Source organism: Chiloscyllium plagiosum, unplaced genomic scaffold (assembly GCF_037043375.1).
Source record: "Chiloscyllium plagiosum isolate Xiang-an unplaced genomic scaffold, Cpla_swu_hap1 HiC_scaffold_1, whole genome shotgun sequence".
NCBI lineage: Eukaryota > Metazoa > Chordata > Chondrichthyes > Orectolobiformes > Hemiscylliidae > Chiloscyllium > Chiloscyllium plagiosum.
The window spans coordinates 66,382,896-66,398,403 of record NW_028270139.1 but is presented as its reverse complement, the minus strand read 5'-3'; the positions used below and the strand labels follow the sequence as shown (position 1 = coordinate 66,398,403).

Genomic DNA, 15,508 nt, shown 5'->3' with positions numbered 1-15,508 from the left:
GTAACTGTGGTCCTTGTGTGAAATGAGGTTCTGCCTCTGGGCTGTACATACCTACCAATTTCAGGGTACTGCAAAAAACAGTTTTAACTCACTGACATGGATAGAGTTCAATTTATATATTTATCTACATATATATATATATATATATATTTATATATATGTATATGTGTGTGTGTGTATTAATTTATGTAATTAATTTTATTTTCATTCTCTTCTCTGTTTATACTCTCGGAGTTTGACCTTAGGCAGATCTTGTGGATTCAATGCTTCTCTAATTGTGAATAGTGTTAGTGTGTGGGAGTGGGATAATTTTATATAAGCCCAACTCCATTCTCAGGGTCCTGATGTGGAGGTGCCGGTGTTGGATTGGGGTGGACAAGGTCAGAAGGCACATGACACCAGGTTACAGTCCAACAGGTTTATTTAAAATCATAGGCTTTTGAAGCACTGCTTGTTTGTCAAGTGGAGTGTTGATAAAGGAACAGCACTCCAAATAAACCTGTTGGACTATAACCTGTGTCATGTGACTTTTGACCTTGTCCACTCATGGTCCACAAAGAAACAATTTGTCTCAATGACTACTGTCGAGTGATTTCTCCATGATGCGCATTCTTAACAGCAGAATCAAGAGTGAGAGACATTTCTGCTCTTGTATTGGGAGTCAACTCCCACATGATACAAAGTAAAATTTAATGCGCCAATACCAAGGAGACATATACAATCACATGACAGACGAAGCTTTTCAGTGGTGAAACCCACTGTCAGCTGATCATGCAGCAGGTGATGCTGGCTTTTAGAGACATACAGGGAGGCTCTGCATCACTGCAATCTTCTCCACAACTTCATTGTCACTAACTTAAGTGTGGCAGGTCTCTCCGTGATTAGCACTGCTGCCTCACAGCACCAGGAACCTGGCTTCAATTCCAGCCTCGGGTGACTGTCTGTGTGGAATTTGCATGTTCTTTCCATGTCTGTATGGGATTCCTCCGGGTGCCCTGGTTTCCTCCCGCAGTCCAAAGATGTGCAGATTAGGTGGACTGGCCATGGTAAATTACCTATGGTGTGCAGGGATGTGCAGGCTAGGTGGAGTAACCATGGGAAATGGAGGAATGCTCTTCAGATGGTTGGTGCAGACTTCATGGGCTAAATGGCTTCTCTCTGCACTGTAGGGATTCTAAGAACATAAGATCTGCAAATGGAAAGGCCCTGCCCTTTTTCACCCCTCCATATACCAAATTACAAACCACGTCCCCCTCCCTTACCAGTCCTGAGCCTCCATGCAAGTGCCTTTTACCTTCACCTCTCCCTGTGCCACAGAGTTCAACAAGAAGACCTCTGACCTCAGACACAAAGCCAGTTAGCAACACATCTCGAGGTAGATTTTCATCAAACTGCTTACCCCCCAATGGAACAATTGTGATCTTAAAAAGCACTCTTATTCATTAGATAAATACATTTTTTCATGTAATGACATTTCTTGAAAAGTCTTGACACTTGTTAAAACTTGTGACACTTCTGGACAAGTTGGGTATTTCCAAGGGGATTATTTTTAGATTACTTACAGTGTGGAAACAGGCCCTTCAGCCCAACAAGTCCACACCAACCCACCGAAGCATAACCCACCCATTCCCCTACATTTACCCCTTTACCCAAAACTACGGACAATTTAGCATGACCAATTCACCTGACCTGCACATCTTTGGACTGTGGGAGGAAACCGGAGCACCCGGAGGAAACCCACGCAGACACAGGGAGAACATGCAAACTCCACACAGTCAGTCGCCTGAGTTGGGAATTGAACCCGGGTCTCTGGCGCTGTGAGGCAGCAATGCTGACCACTGTGCCACCGTGCCGCCCACTGTGGTATCTGCCTTTTATACACAATTGTCAACACAGTTAATCTGAAAATGATGTCTCACGTCCAAAGGATACCATGCCCAGCCCCCCCCAAGGTGCCCTGGGACTGTACCTTTCATGGTACCTCAGCTTTCCCAGGGGGAGCTTTGCCTATCCAAAACAAATGCACTAAAATCATGTATCCTCTTACCCATGGAAATCCCACACTCTGGGGCTTGGACACTAGAGACTCCAAAACCAGATTTGAACACAGGCAGCAAATAAATTAAATGGCTGGCTGCCTCCATGAATTGCACATGTACAAACTACACCCCTCCTTCCAATCACAGCCTGTGCAAATGAAAGATGCCAGTTTTGGATGGGGTTTGGGTGAGTGGGCTGCAGTTTGCACATGAGCAGTATCTTTTCTGTTGTGACAAAAATCAGGAGCTATACCTCTTCAGAGAGACAATGAACTCCCTTTGTGAATTGCTGTCCAAAGATATTAGTTTGAATTCTTTTGTTGTCACACTATGCACTATGTTTCTCTCAAAATGACCATGGTCTTGAACCTTTATGCACTGGGGTCACTCATGGCACCAATCTAGACACCTTTGTGGCAGATTTCAAGTTCAGCACAGCATTTCATAAAAGTCATGACGGATGCAATGCTTAGGCACCAAGGAATACCATTCATTTAGCCAGGCCGAGAGATCCAGAGAATGCATGGATTGCTGGAATCCCCAGAGTTCAAGATATGATTGTCCTGCACAAGGCATGAAATCTCTATTGGTTCAGCAAGGAATGATTGTCAGTTATGAAGATTTTCACTCTATCAATGTCCAACTTATGTGTGACAATCATCAGAGGATCATGCAGGCATGTCCTTGCTATCCTGGGAGAAGACATGGCTCTTAGGTGTGCTTTGTCCACCAGATCCATTTGAGGATTTGGTTTCTTGGAGAGAAGGGATAACAAATGATCCCAGCAAAATACGTGAGGACAGAGCTCTCCAATGAGAACCGTCCAACCATGGCAATATCCTTGTAAATGTTATTTGAACCCTTTCAAGTTTCACATCTTTCCTATAGCAGGGAGACCAGAATTGAATGCAGTATTTCAAAAGTGGCTTAACCAATGTCTTGTACAGCTACAACATGACCACCCAATTCCTATGCTTCGTACACTGACCAATAAAGGCAGGCATTAAGGAAGAAATAGTGAGACACCTGGATAAAAATTGTTCCATCAGATAGATGCATCATGGATTCATGAAAGGCAGGTATTGTTAAAGTAATTTAATGGAATTATTTAAGGATATTACTAGCATGGCAGACAATGGGGAATTGGTGGAATTGGTGTACCTGGATTTCCAGAAGGTATTCAACAAGGTGCTGCACAAAATGCTGCTTCGTAAGATAAATCTGCATGGCATTATGGGTAATGTATTAGCATGGATAGAGGATTGGTTAACTAACAGGAAGCAAAGAGTGAGATAAATGGGTGTTTTTTTTGGTTGGTAATCAGTGGCTAGTGGTATGCCTCAGGGATCAGTATTGGGACCGCAATGGCTTACAATTTACGTAGATGATTTAAAGTTGGGGACCAAGTGTAGTGTATCAAAGTTCACAGAAGACACTAACATGAGTGATAGAGCAAAGTGTGCAGAGGACAGTAAACGTCTGCAGAGGGATATGGATAGGTTAAGTGAATGGGCAAGTGTATGGAAGATGAAGTTGAATGTTGGTAAACGTGAGGTCATCCATTTTGGTAGGAATAACAGCAAAATTGACTATTATTTAAATAGTGACAAAATTGCAACACGCTGCTGTGCAGAGGGACCTAGGTGTCCTTGTGTTTGAATCACAAAAAGTGGTTTGCAGATGCAGCAGGTAATTAAGAAGGAAAATGGAATATTGTCATTCATTGCTTGAGGGATAGAATTTATAAACAGGAATGTTACTGTAGCTTTATAGGGTGCTGGTGAGGCCGTGCTGGAGTACTGTGTACAGTTGTGGTCTCCTTACTTAAGAAAGGATATACTGGCACTGGGAGGTTCACTAGGTTGATTCTGAAATTGAAAGGGTTTTCTTATGAGGATAGATTGTGTAGACTGGGACTATACTCATTGGAATTTAGAACAATGAGGGGAATCTTATAGAAACATATAAAGTTATAAAGGGAATACATGCGATAGAAGCAAAGAGGATGTTTCCACTGGTGGATGAAACTAGGAGGGCACAAACTCACAATAAGGGGAAGCAGACTCAGGACTGAGTTGAGGAAGAACCTCTTTACCTAAATGGTTGACAATCTGTGGAATTCCCTGCCCAGTGAAGCAGTTGAGGTTATTTCATTAAATACTTTTAAGGCATTGCTGGATAGATTTTTGAACAGTAAAGGAACTAAGGGTTATGGTGAGCAGGCGAGTAATTGGAACTGGGTCAACAAAACCATCAGCCGTGATCTTATTGAATGGTGGAGGAGGCTCGGCGGGTCACATGGCCTATTCCTGCTCCTATTTCTTATGTTCGTATGTACCTTCTCCACTACCTTGTCTACCTGCAACTCTGCTTTCAAGGAACTATGAACCTGCATCCCAAGGTCTCTTTGTTCAGTAACACCCCTCAGGACCTTACCATTAAGTGTATAAGTCTTGTTCTAATTTGCCCTATTATAATGCAGCACTTTGCATTTATTTAAATTAAACACCATCTGCCACTCCTCAGCCCATTTGCCTATTTAATTAAGGTCCCGTTGTACTTTCAGGTAACCTTCTTTGCTGTCCACTACACCTCCAATTTTTCTTACCTTTGTAGGTCGGCATTTCAGGAGGTGGCTGAGTGATAGTTTTTTTTTGTTTCTTTACCAGAAAATCCATAGGTTCAAACCCCCATCAGGACACATTACTGAGCCTGGCACTTCAGTGAGGTAGACAACAAGTGCTGTGCTGCAAGAGCTGGGCTCTTAATGAAGACCTGATTTAATCCAAAGCTTCATCCACCCCCTCTAGTGAATCCAAATGTTCCTAGTGCATAAGAAGGGGAGAGATTAAAGGACATGGTGATAGTATGGTAATGTTGGCTACAGAGGCCTGTGTGCTTTTAACATAGGTTGGGAGGAACATTCCTCCACGTTCAGTTAAGTACATTTTAAATCTTATGTTTTTGGATGTGGCCTGTGTCTCTAAATAGATAATTTATTAAGCTACATGTAACTGTTTTTGCCTCAGACAAACTAATATTGCAGAGAGGATTTCAACAGGTCTTCCCTCTTATTTGCCTGTGGAAAAGGAGTCTGCCTTGGTAGCTGATTAGCTTGACTACCATTATGAAGAGTGACACTTTTCAAGCTCAGTAGGAGTATCTACTTTCTGTCTGACAAAGTGGAGGCTTAGAAGATCATTCAGCATCTAGAGAATGGATATTCTGCCCAGTGAAGCAGTTGAGGCCACCTCGTTAAATATTAGACATGTTAGATATTCTTTCCCTTCAACAAATATGAATCATAGAACCAGAGACACTAACAATCATAAAAGATTAAAGCTTAAGGCTCCTGATCTGAATTACTCAGCATTTGCCAAAACATAGAAGAGCTAATGGCATAAATAGAAATGATTGATAACTATTACAGGGATGACCAAGACTGGAAACTCATTTCTCAAGAATAATCAATGTTCTAGGAAAATAGGCAAGAGGAAAAGGAAGTTAGGTAGTTTTCTTAATAAAGGAAGGTATCGGTGCAGTGGTAAGTAGTGATATCAGTGCAATAGATTATTATATAGAATCAGTTTGCATGCAAATAAGGAGTATCAAGGTAAAAAGGTCATGGGCAAGAGTCGATGATAGACCTGCAGAGTTGCCTCACTATAGAACAAAGCATAATACGGGGACATACAAAAGGGCATTACAATTATTGTGGGGAATTTTAATCTGCATATTGACTGAGCAAGGATAACATGCTTGGAAAACAAATCAGGTGAATGTAACAGGATTGTTTCTTAGAGCGGCACATTACAGAAGCTATCCTGGAAAAGGCTATTTTAAATCTAGTAATGTGTAATGAAATCAGATTAATAAGAGTTCTTGTAATGTTATGGCCCACATGCATAAATTGAGTCCCACTATTACCTGGCGTCATAACAAATATAGTGTTTTTTAAGTTCTACAACATATCCCAATTTATCTCAGACTAAAGTTGATAGAAAGTATGTGCCAAGATACTATACCAAACAAGAATTATTATTTATTGTAAAGTAATTAGATTGTAGCTACAGGTAAACAGATATAACATGACTAATTAAAAGTCTCATCCTCCTATCTTTCCCCACTGTTCTTGTCCTTTGACAAATTGATAACTAAGGTAGCTCACTCTGGCAATAGGATGGCTTGATGTTCATTCCTTTTCCTCTTCAGGTCCATGAGAATGGTAGCTGCCAACATGGACGGCATGGTGGCTCAGTGGTTAGCACTGCTGCCTCACAGCACCAGGGACCCAGGTTCAATTCCCGCCTCAGTTAACTGTCTGTGTGGAGTTTGCATGTTCTCCCTGTGTCTGCGTGGGTTTCCTCCGGGTGCTCTGGTTTCCTCCCACAGTCCAAAGCTGTGCAGATTGTCAACTGGCCATGCTAAATTGCCTGTAGTGTTAGGTACATCATTCAGAGGGGAATGGGTCTGGGTGGGTTGCTCTTCAGAGGGTCGGTGTGGACTTGTTGGGCCAAAGGGCCTGATTCCACACTGTAGGGAATCTAATCTAATCTAAACTCTCCACACCCCCCCCCCCCCCAACACGCACAGACAAACAATTATGACAGAGTCTATTGTGACGGACAAAGTATTTCTCAAATCTAAGATAGAAAAGTCACCAGGATCTGATGGCCTGCATCTGAGGGTATTATAGGTAATTCCTACAGAGATAATACATCAAAATATTCCAAAATTCATTGGATTCCAAAAGGGTTCCAGCTGATTCAAAAACCATTAATGTGTTGCCCTGTTCAAGAAGGGAGGGAGACAGTAAGCAGAAAACAATAGGCCAGTTATTCTGTCATTGATCTTTGTAAAAATGCTGGAGTCCATCATGAAGGACGCAATAGCAGGACGTTTGAAAAAGATTTAAGTAATCAAACAGAGTTAGCACGTTTCTGTGAAAACAAAATCTCTTTTGACAAATTTGCTGAGTTCTTTAAGGATATAACCTTACATTTCTTGGCTGTGTCAATATTGTCACTTTTCACAGAGGGCTTCACTCCATGCGGTCTAGCAAGATTTCTTCCTGCGTCTTAACAGACTCCCCTCATTAACTACCTATCCTGCTGCACAGGCAGCTCTGTCACCTGATTCTGTCCAATATGCAAAAAGGCACGGCAGGCCAAGGCTGCTGTGAGAATCCATGATTTGGAGATGCCAGCGTTGGACTAGGGTGTACAAAGTTAAAAATCACACAACACCAGGTTATAACACCCGAAACGTCGATTTCGAAGCTCCTCGGATGCTGCCTGAACTGCTGTGCTCTTCCAGCACCACTAATCCAGAAACAGATTATAGTCCAACAGGTTCAATTGGAAGCACTGGTTTTCAGACTGATGAAGGAGCAGCGCTCCGAAGGCTAGTGCTTCCAATTAAACCAGTTGGACTATAACCTGGTGTTGTATGATTTTTAACTGTGCGAATCCAGGTAGGCTCAAACTAAGTGGGTGCTCAGAGAGCAAGCAGCCAGCCTGGTTCAGTCCATGAATTGTATGCATGTCGCTGAGCACACTGTACTTGCTGCAGCTTTACAATGATAGTTACCAGTGAATGCCTAAGGAACTGCATTGAGGTGCAATAGTGCACTGTAATTGAACTGAGGATGTGTCATGATCACAAGCTGTCACATGTCAGATGCCAATGTATTCCTGATGAAGGGCTTTTGCCCGAAACGTCAATTTTCCTGCTCCTCGGATGCTGCCTGAACTGCTGTGCTTTTTCAGCACTACTCTAATCTAGAATCTAGTTTCCAGCATCTGCAGTCCTTGTTTTTACCTTGTTGTAGGTTTGGCTAGAGCAAGTGGAGCTTGCCCTGAGATGTTACTGCATGGTGACTCTTCGTTAAAAGTAGTAGCACTGGATTCCCGTTCTGTCTTTTGTGTTGAATATTGTTGACAATTAGTTTTGGTGCATGAAGTTTGATGTTGGAAAGTGTGAGATCATGCATTTTTGTCAAAAGAATCAAAAGGAAGACTATTATTTAAATAGAGGGAAACTCCAAAAAAAGTGCAGCACACAGAGGTCTGGGTGTTCTTGTGTGTGAAGCTCAAAATTTTAGGATACAGGTGCTGCAAATAATTAAGAAAGCAAATGGAATTTAGACATTTATTGTGAAGGGGTTGGAGCTCAAAAATAGGGATGTCTTGTTATAACTATCCAGGCTGTTGGTGTGGCCGCACCTGGAGTAATGTGTACAATTTTGATTGCTGTATGTAAATAAGTTTGTAGCAGTGTTGGAGGCAATTCAAAAGAGATTCATGAAGCCGACTATTGAAATGAAGAGGTTGATCATCAAGAACAGCCATGTAGGTTTGTCCTTTGTTCATTAGAATTTGAAAGAATGAGGGTGAACATATTGAAACATACAACATTATGATGTCCAGATTCTCTACCTGAGAGAGTTGTGACAGTGAGATTACTGGATATATTTAAAGAGAAGATAGATTGATTTTGAGAAATTGAGGTCTATGAGAAGCTGGCACAATGGAAGAGGTAGGGTCTGGGGCAGGCCAGGTAAAAACAAGGGCTGCAGATGCTGGAAACCAGATTCTAGATTAGAGTGATGCTGGAAAAGCACAGCAGGTCAGGCAGAATCCGAGGAGCAGGAGAATCGACGTTATGGGCAAAAGCCCTGGGGCAGGCCAGCCATGATCTTGTTGAATGTTGGGGCAGGTTTAAGGGATTGAATAGCCTATTGCTGCTCCAAATATGTTTATTTTCTTATGACGGGGGTGACAGTGTCATCTGGGGAGCGTCTATGACACAGGCCATATATCCAATGAAAACATTCTAGCTGTAGTACTATTTCTTTCCTGTCCTATTTGCTTCACTCACAAAAGTGCTTGAAACCTAAACCAGTCTGTGTATTGCAATGCAAATATGGATTTTAAAAGGCATCTCTCACTTCTGGTATTATCAAATTTCTGTTTCAAATTGTTTAGTCACAAGCAATAAACCTGATCCTGATTGGCCAATACAAGTTTACTATAAACTTTAGTTCAGTTTGATTTAGAGTTTAACTCTTTTCCAAACAGGTTTTGCAAAATGTAGGGGGTAGGGACACTCTTTCTCTGTGCTTTAATTTCCTTGTATGGGAGGGTGTCAAACTCAGGAAAGGAATCGTTTTCTCTTATGCTCATTCATTTCTTTTCTCTTCAGTGATTCCTGAACATTTCACAGAAAACGGGGGAGAAAACGTTTCTGCCACCTGTTCCTGAATGAGTCACAGGCTGTATGATGCTCTGAACACATTAGAAAGGTCATGGGTTTCTCCTAGCGACGTAACTTGCCAGCTTTAATTCAAATCTTGTTTTGCCCCAGGTAAGTGAGATCAGCCTTTCTCTTGTGAAAATTCTTGTCTGTCAAGCTAAAGGAACACGTCACTCTATCCTTTTGAAAATTCAGCTAACGCAGGTTCTGAAAGTAGTTAAGGTAGGATGTATTTAAGATGTATATATATTTAAGTTTTCTTAAGGTCACAAAACTGCATGACTTGCTTCAAGTCTTTTCTGTACTATGGTGCTGCTGGGGCATTTTGTTTTTTGTGTTGTGGTTTCGTCAGTCTCTCTATTATTCCATGGAACATTGTTACACTCAGCTTCTCTCATAGTGACAGGTTGTCTTTACCATTCTAGGCCAGCATGATTAGCAAATTTCATAATGCTCACAGTTTCTAGTTCAATCCACCCTTTTTAATCATTGTGCACTAGAGAAAAGGTAGGTATCTGTGCTCCTACCTCAACTGGAATGTTAAACTGGCCTTAAGCCAATGAGGGCTCAGTGAACAGGATAAAATTACAATTTAGATTTACGGGAAGTTGCCAGTGTTGCACGAAAATTCTGGTTTGGTGGCTTCAGGGGCAGGGCATTATAAGACAAAAACTTAACTTGTTCGAGAAGGAAGGGAATCAGAAAAACGAAGGAGAGACTAAACAAATAGTGAATTAAACCTCGTAATCTTAGTTTGGGTTACAATAACGTGGCAGCTTTTTGCTGCATAGCTACAAGTGGCCTGAAAACAAGCTTTACGAGAATAATGCCTCACACTCTAAGACTAGCGAGGAATTTTTCTTCGGAGAGCTGCAGCTTCTGAGCTGCTATTTAGCCCCCATGGAATGTGCAGCTTAGGTCACAGAGAGTCAGGTATTTTAGATTAAGTAGGTCTAATTGCAAGGTTCGCGAAATTCATTACACTTTTAGTACTCTCAAAGTCTTGTTTTCAGTGCACAAAAGAAGACAGATTTTTCTGCAGTAAATAGCATTACAGGGAGTTTCTGGGCACTCCTTGTGAGGTTAACCTTGATAAAACAAGAAGATGTGTGTTGTATGCTGCCAAACCCTTTGCACTTCTCACTAAGAGGCGATGAACAGGCTGACAATTGGCGTCTGAGGTCCTGAATCTTAAAAAGAGGTAGGACAAGATTCTTGGTTATTGTTGTTTCTCTTTAATTGCTCCCTTATAGACCAAGAACTGGTATCATGGTTTACCAGTAAATTGTTAGAAGAGTTCACTGTTCAACATTTATTGATGCAGACATGGCAGTTGTAAGTTTAGAATTCCACATCAGAAGGTATTTGCAAAATTGATCCATTGCTTTGAAACTAATTTTCTATTTATTTTTACGTGTTAAACAATATAAGGATTAGGAAGCAATACAAGGATTAGGGAGCAACTGTTGTATTCCACAGAGGTTTTTAATGTCATTGAACTGACAAAATATTATTCAGTTACATTAAAGCAGGTGCCGAGTAAAGCAGGGGAAAGGTTAGGCAGTGTGCAGAGGCTGGATGGGAGAGAAAAGTAAAAATCAAGTCAAACACTTGACAAGTTTAAAATGTTTAGCATATTAATCATGATCCTTTATTTAACAAAAAGATAATATTGAATAGTCGAGAAATGGAATGCACAGGTACAAACAATCTGACATGAGGAAGTTAGCAAGTTAATGTACAAGATTACTGTGGATGTTAGCATATAAGTCAAACTTTAAAACCCCAGAAAAATCCTCCAAAGACAGAGGTCGACTTATATATTAAGTGAACTATTTTCATGGCTGGTGATAATTTTATTCATTCACTGCATGGAATATGCTCTGTGCAGGTATATCTTAAACTCCCATGCATTTTCACAACTTGGTGTATATTGCACCAGGTTATAAGGTACTGGTAAGTGAAACATCAGTTTAATGAGTGAAACATTAAGGCTGACTACTAATGGGAGTATAGGCAGTCATATCTGATATAATGTGAAGGTGCTGGTGTTGGACTGGGGTGGACAAAATTTAAGATCACACAACACCAGGTTATAGTCCAATAGGTTTATTTGGAAGCACTAGCTTTCGGAGCACTGCTCTTTCATCAGCTACCTGAAATAGTAATGCTATTTCCAAGGAAACCTGTTGGACTATAACCTGTTATGTGTTTTTTAACTATATCTGATATAAATGGCAAGAAATGCAAAACCGCGTCTTTTGTGACTGAAAAATGATATTGTCTTATATGCTAGATCAACATATATGCTGCGGTATATGGTGCTCACAAAAGCACTGACAGACAGTGTTGGTATACGGGTTGCTACAAGAACTTCATTTCAAAACTATGGGCTGTTTGACTCAGCAAAACATAGAATTACATTTAAAGTATCACTTTTCTACAGAAATAAAATAATGTATTTAGTTCTCTTTTGAGGAGCAAATGTCTCCTCTTGTGTTGAGTATTAGCTTGATTCTAACCAACCAATATAATTGCATGTAAGGTAACAAAAAAACATACAGTTGAAAATATGAAACAGCAAATGGTCCAAATCAGACCCCATTAAAACATGAAAGTGAAAATTTTAGTAGCAAAGAGATCTCATCTAACAAATTAACATTTCAGTTGAGACCTTTCTCAGAAATATTAACTAAAGTTTGAGCAGGCTATGAATTCTGTTCATTTTCTGTCTTCTCACTTTTAAGTATTTTGTTACTCAATTTGACTGCAATTCAAAGCAACTCAAAAGTTTCTTGACTTTGAGAAACTTATGCAGTATTATGAAAATGAATTTTACATCTTCCAATTGCATTTAATATATTAATGAAGTATTCTGCCTCGGCACAGCAAGATACTCAGACTTTTGTTATAAAAAAGAGATCAGGCATATGTGCAGCATATTACTAATCCATTCATTCTATTTAATTCTGTAAACACTTGAACTCAGCCCTCAACTGCCCATCTCACTGGGGGTTAGAGATTGCTGTGAGGTATGATTTGTACAAATATGAATGCTTGTTTAATTTACACAAGGAATCAACGACCAATCATTTTGTTAAGGATATTAGAGAAAATCAAACTTCATTATTCAAGCTGTTGAATGTGCATTTGTTGTAGAAAATGCCTGAATTGTGGCATGGAGAATTCTAATTTCTGTTAGAAAATATTCTGGGATTATTTTCTAAGAGATTACTATCAATGCCCAACAAATGCGTAGAAAAATTCAGTCTGAGTGCTGTTAACCAATCATGATGATTGGAGAAACCACATTAACAAAGGGTCAGAGTTCCATGTGTCAGTGTTCACTTGCCTCCTGAAGAATTCTTTCAAATACAACAACAGATAAACATGTCAGCTTTTGATAGAGATGGCAATTTCTATGTAGCAGTCTGATCAAATTATCTTGATACACTGCATTACGTTTCCACCCAACCAAAAAAACTGCAATTTGAACATAATATACTTTTTATAATCTTAAGCTATGTCAACTTCGGAGCTAAAAGAAAAATTGTTTTCAAAATCCATAAAGATCGAGACTGTATTCCTGGAAAAATACTCCTTTGCAGTTATTCTATTTGGTGAGTGGGTGTCCTTTGCTGTTATTAACCGGATTGGCACAACTTGAATTCTAAAATGTAGTGGTCAGAATTCAAAGGAGAAGTTACGTAGGTAGACCAAAAGCTTGGTGAAAGAAATTCTTCAGAATGAGTGAGCAGTAGAGAGATTTAAGTGATCTGAATTGTCAATATAAAGTTGTCAAGGAATTATAAGGTGAAGAAAGATTTAAAAAGAGAGCAGTATGTTCATTGCTAGATTCAAGTGAGCAGGAATATTGTTTGGATAGTACACTACAAGATTGTCACTTTGTAAATGTTGCATAGCATTTATGGCCCAGAAATTATGGCTCTTCAGTCTGCTGATATATACCACAGTTTATATTGCACACAGGCAAAGAAGAATTGATCATGCAGTCGACAATGCTGCACCAAGACATTTGACAGGGTCCTTTGTTTTTGGCTCTGGAACCTGAGCCCCAATTTGTCGTCCTACAAACTGATACAGATTTCATGTAAATAATGTCTGGTTGCTGCTTAGAAGATCTGTTAATGAAGAACAAAGATTAAAAATAAGTTATGATAGTTTTCAAATGTCATTGTGAGTGGAAGTTTTCTCATTGACTATGAATGAATGGTTTTATGTTTGTAGTTAGTTAAGTTAATAACACTGCCCAACATAAATTATTATTGTTAAATGATCACTTTATCAACATTTTCCTGTTGAATGAGATGATGCCTTGGGGCACAAAAATCAATATTAAAAATTGTGCATATCAGGCTTGGGTATGGTCTCCAACAGAGTTTGTTGATGTGACATTTGTCCATTTGCTGATATGATTATGCACTGCAAATTATGAAATTTTACACCAGTCTTGAAGAGCTGAGCTCTGTACATTTCCATTTTGGTGTTATGCTCGTCGCTTGATTGTGCACAGTGACTTGATTCTCATCATCACCATCATTTGTGCTCTGCCCAGAGGCAGGTCCTTGACTGCTTGTCTGCTGGTACTTTGCCCAGAGCTGCTTTCTTGGCAATTTAACTGAAAGATGTGCAAGAATAATGAGAAAGCAGTGAACTGCTTGCACAAATACTGTGTTAACTACTGTTTGCTCCTCTAAATCTGGCCTCTTGTGCATCCCCAGTTTTAATTGCTCCATTATTGGTGACAATGCCTTCAGCTTCCTCAACCTTAAATCAAGGAATTTACTACCTATATCAAACCATCTCTTTACTTCACTTTCATCCTGTTTACTTTTGGTCAGCTGACCTTGTTCCACCTTATGGTGGCTCAGTGTCATACTTTGTTTGATAATGCTTCTGTGAAGCACCCTCGGGACAGTTAAAGTTGTTACTTAAGTAATTGATTTTATGCTGTAGTTGCAGTGAAACAAAGTATTTTTAATCAGCCTGTTCTGTTACTATCACATACCTCTGGAGCAGATGGGACTTGAACCCAAGCCTCCCGGTGCAAGACACTACCTCTTGTCTTGAATTGGTACTTAGACCTCTTTTTAGATTGGAGCCCTAGGAGAATGGCCCACATGCTTGCCTTCCTGCATTTGTTTGTATTCACTGCATGTGTGAATTTTACTATTTGCAAGCACAGGTAGCAGTGATAATTGGCCATTGTTCATGCACAATTGGCATTGTGGTGTCAATGGAATGTGATGATAAGATGCCACAACCAGGAATCGCTGTTAATGTCATTGTTTATTGATCAGGTAATCTTGCCATATACAATTCGCTGTATGGGAGACCAGTAATAGCTCATTGCCACTATGTCAGACACGAGGACGTATTAGCAGAAAAATCATTTACAAATAACAAATTGCTGCAAATCCTTGGTTGACATGCTCTTGACAGAATGATGGTTCTGCGATTAATTGTTGGTGTGAGATTGCAATTAAATCCTAACGCACGTTTAAGTATACCTGCTTTACATTCCCTGGTAAAAGTAGGACACTACAAATTTCCAGTCATCTCACAGCCCAGTATCTTGTGTGAATTATGAACATGGATGCAAGAGGGAATAGAGATCCTGAATAACTAGCTGATCCAAATCCTTTACGAGCCAGAACCAGTGTCCCACTCTGAATTTCAAAGCTTACTTTTGAATATGAGATAGGAAAACTTTATAAAATACGGTTGACATGTCTGGTGCCTGTAATGAAACTGAAATGTGGCTCTCTGCACACTTGTTAACTCTGTCCCATTTGTGAATGTCAGCATTAGTGCAGTATTTAATGAGAGTTCACAACCAATTCTGAGTGAGAGGAGGAACAGGGTTAACAAGGAAATAAAATTATAACTGCCTTCTCATGTTTCTGTGCCAATGTAAAAAAGATTCACAACAAAACCAATCTCGGTACACCTAGACCCTGCCAAGATCAGGCGCATCTTCTCAGTGGGCCTCTGAAGACAATGTGGCCTTTGTAAGTCTCAGAGATGGGAGGATTTGGTAACACAAGGAACTTGATGGTACGCAACCTTTTACTAATAACTGCTAAGACAACAGCCTAAACTTTCAACTTTTTATCTACTAAAAAACAGTATTGATCTCTTTGTTTTTCTGTTGATGACCTCAATACTTTAGATTATTACTTTCACAACAGGAA

At 40.0% G+C, this 15,508-nt stretch overlaps 1 protein-coding gene across 3 annotated transcripts in view; it reads left to right on the top strand.

Annotated features, from left to right (window-relative positions):
- The window catches only part of rbm47 (RNA binding motif protein 47), a 264,038-nt gene that overhangs the window by 69,469 nt on the left and 179,061 nt on the right, over positions 1 to 15,508 (top strand). Inside the window, exon 2 of one of the 3 annotated variants that reach the window (XM_043692551.2) lies at positions 9,243 to 9,404. The gene's annotated coding sequence lies outside the window, so the exon portion shown is untranslated. Of the gene's footprint in view, positions 1 to 9,242; positions 9,405 to 9,493; positions 9,516 to 9,962; positions 10,495 to 15,508 lie in introns of those variants that run through there. The other 2 variants (XM_087987566.1, XM_043692568.2) reach the window with 2 other exon arrangements.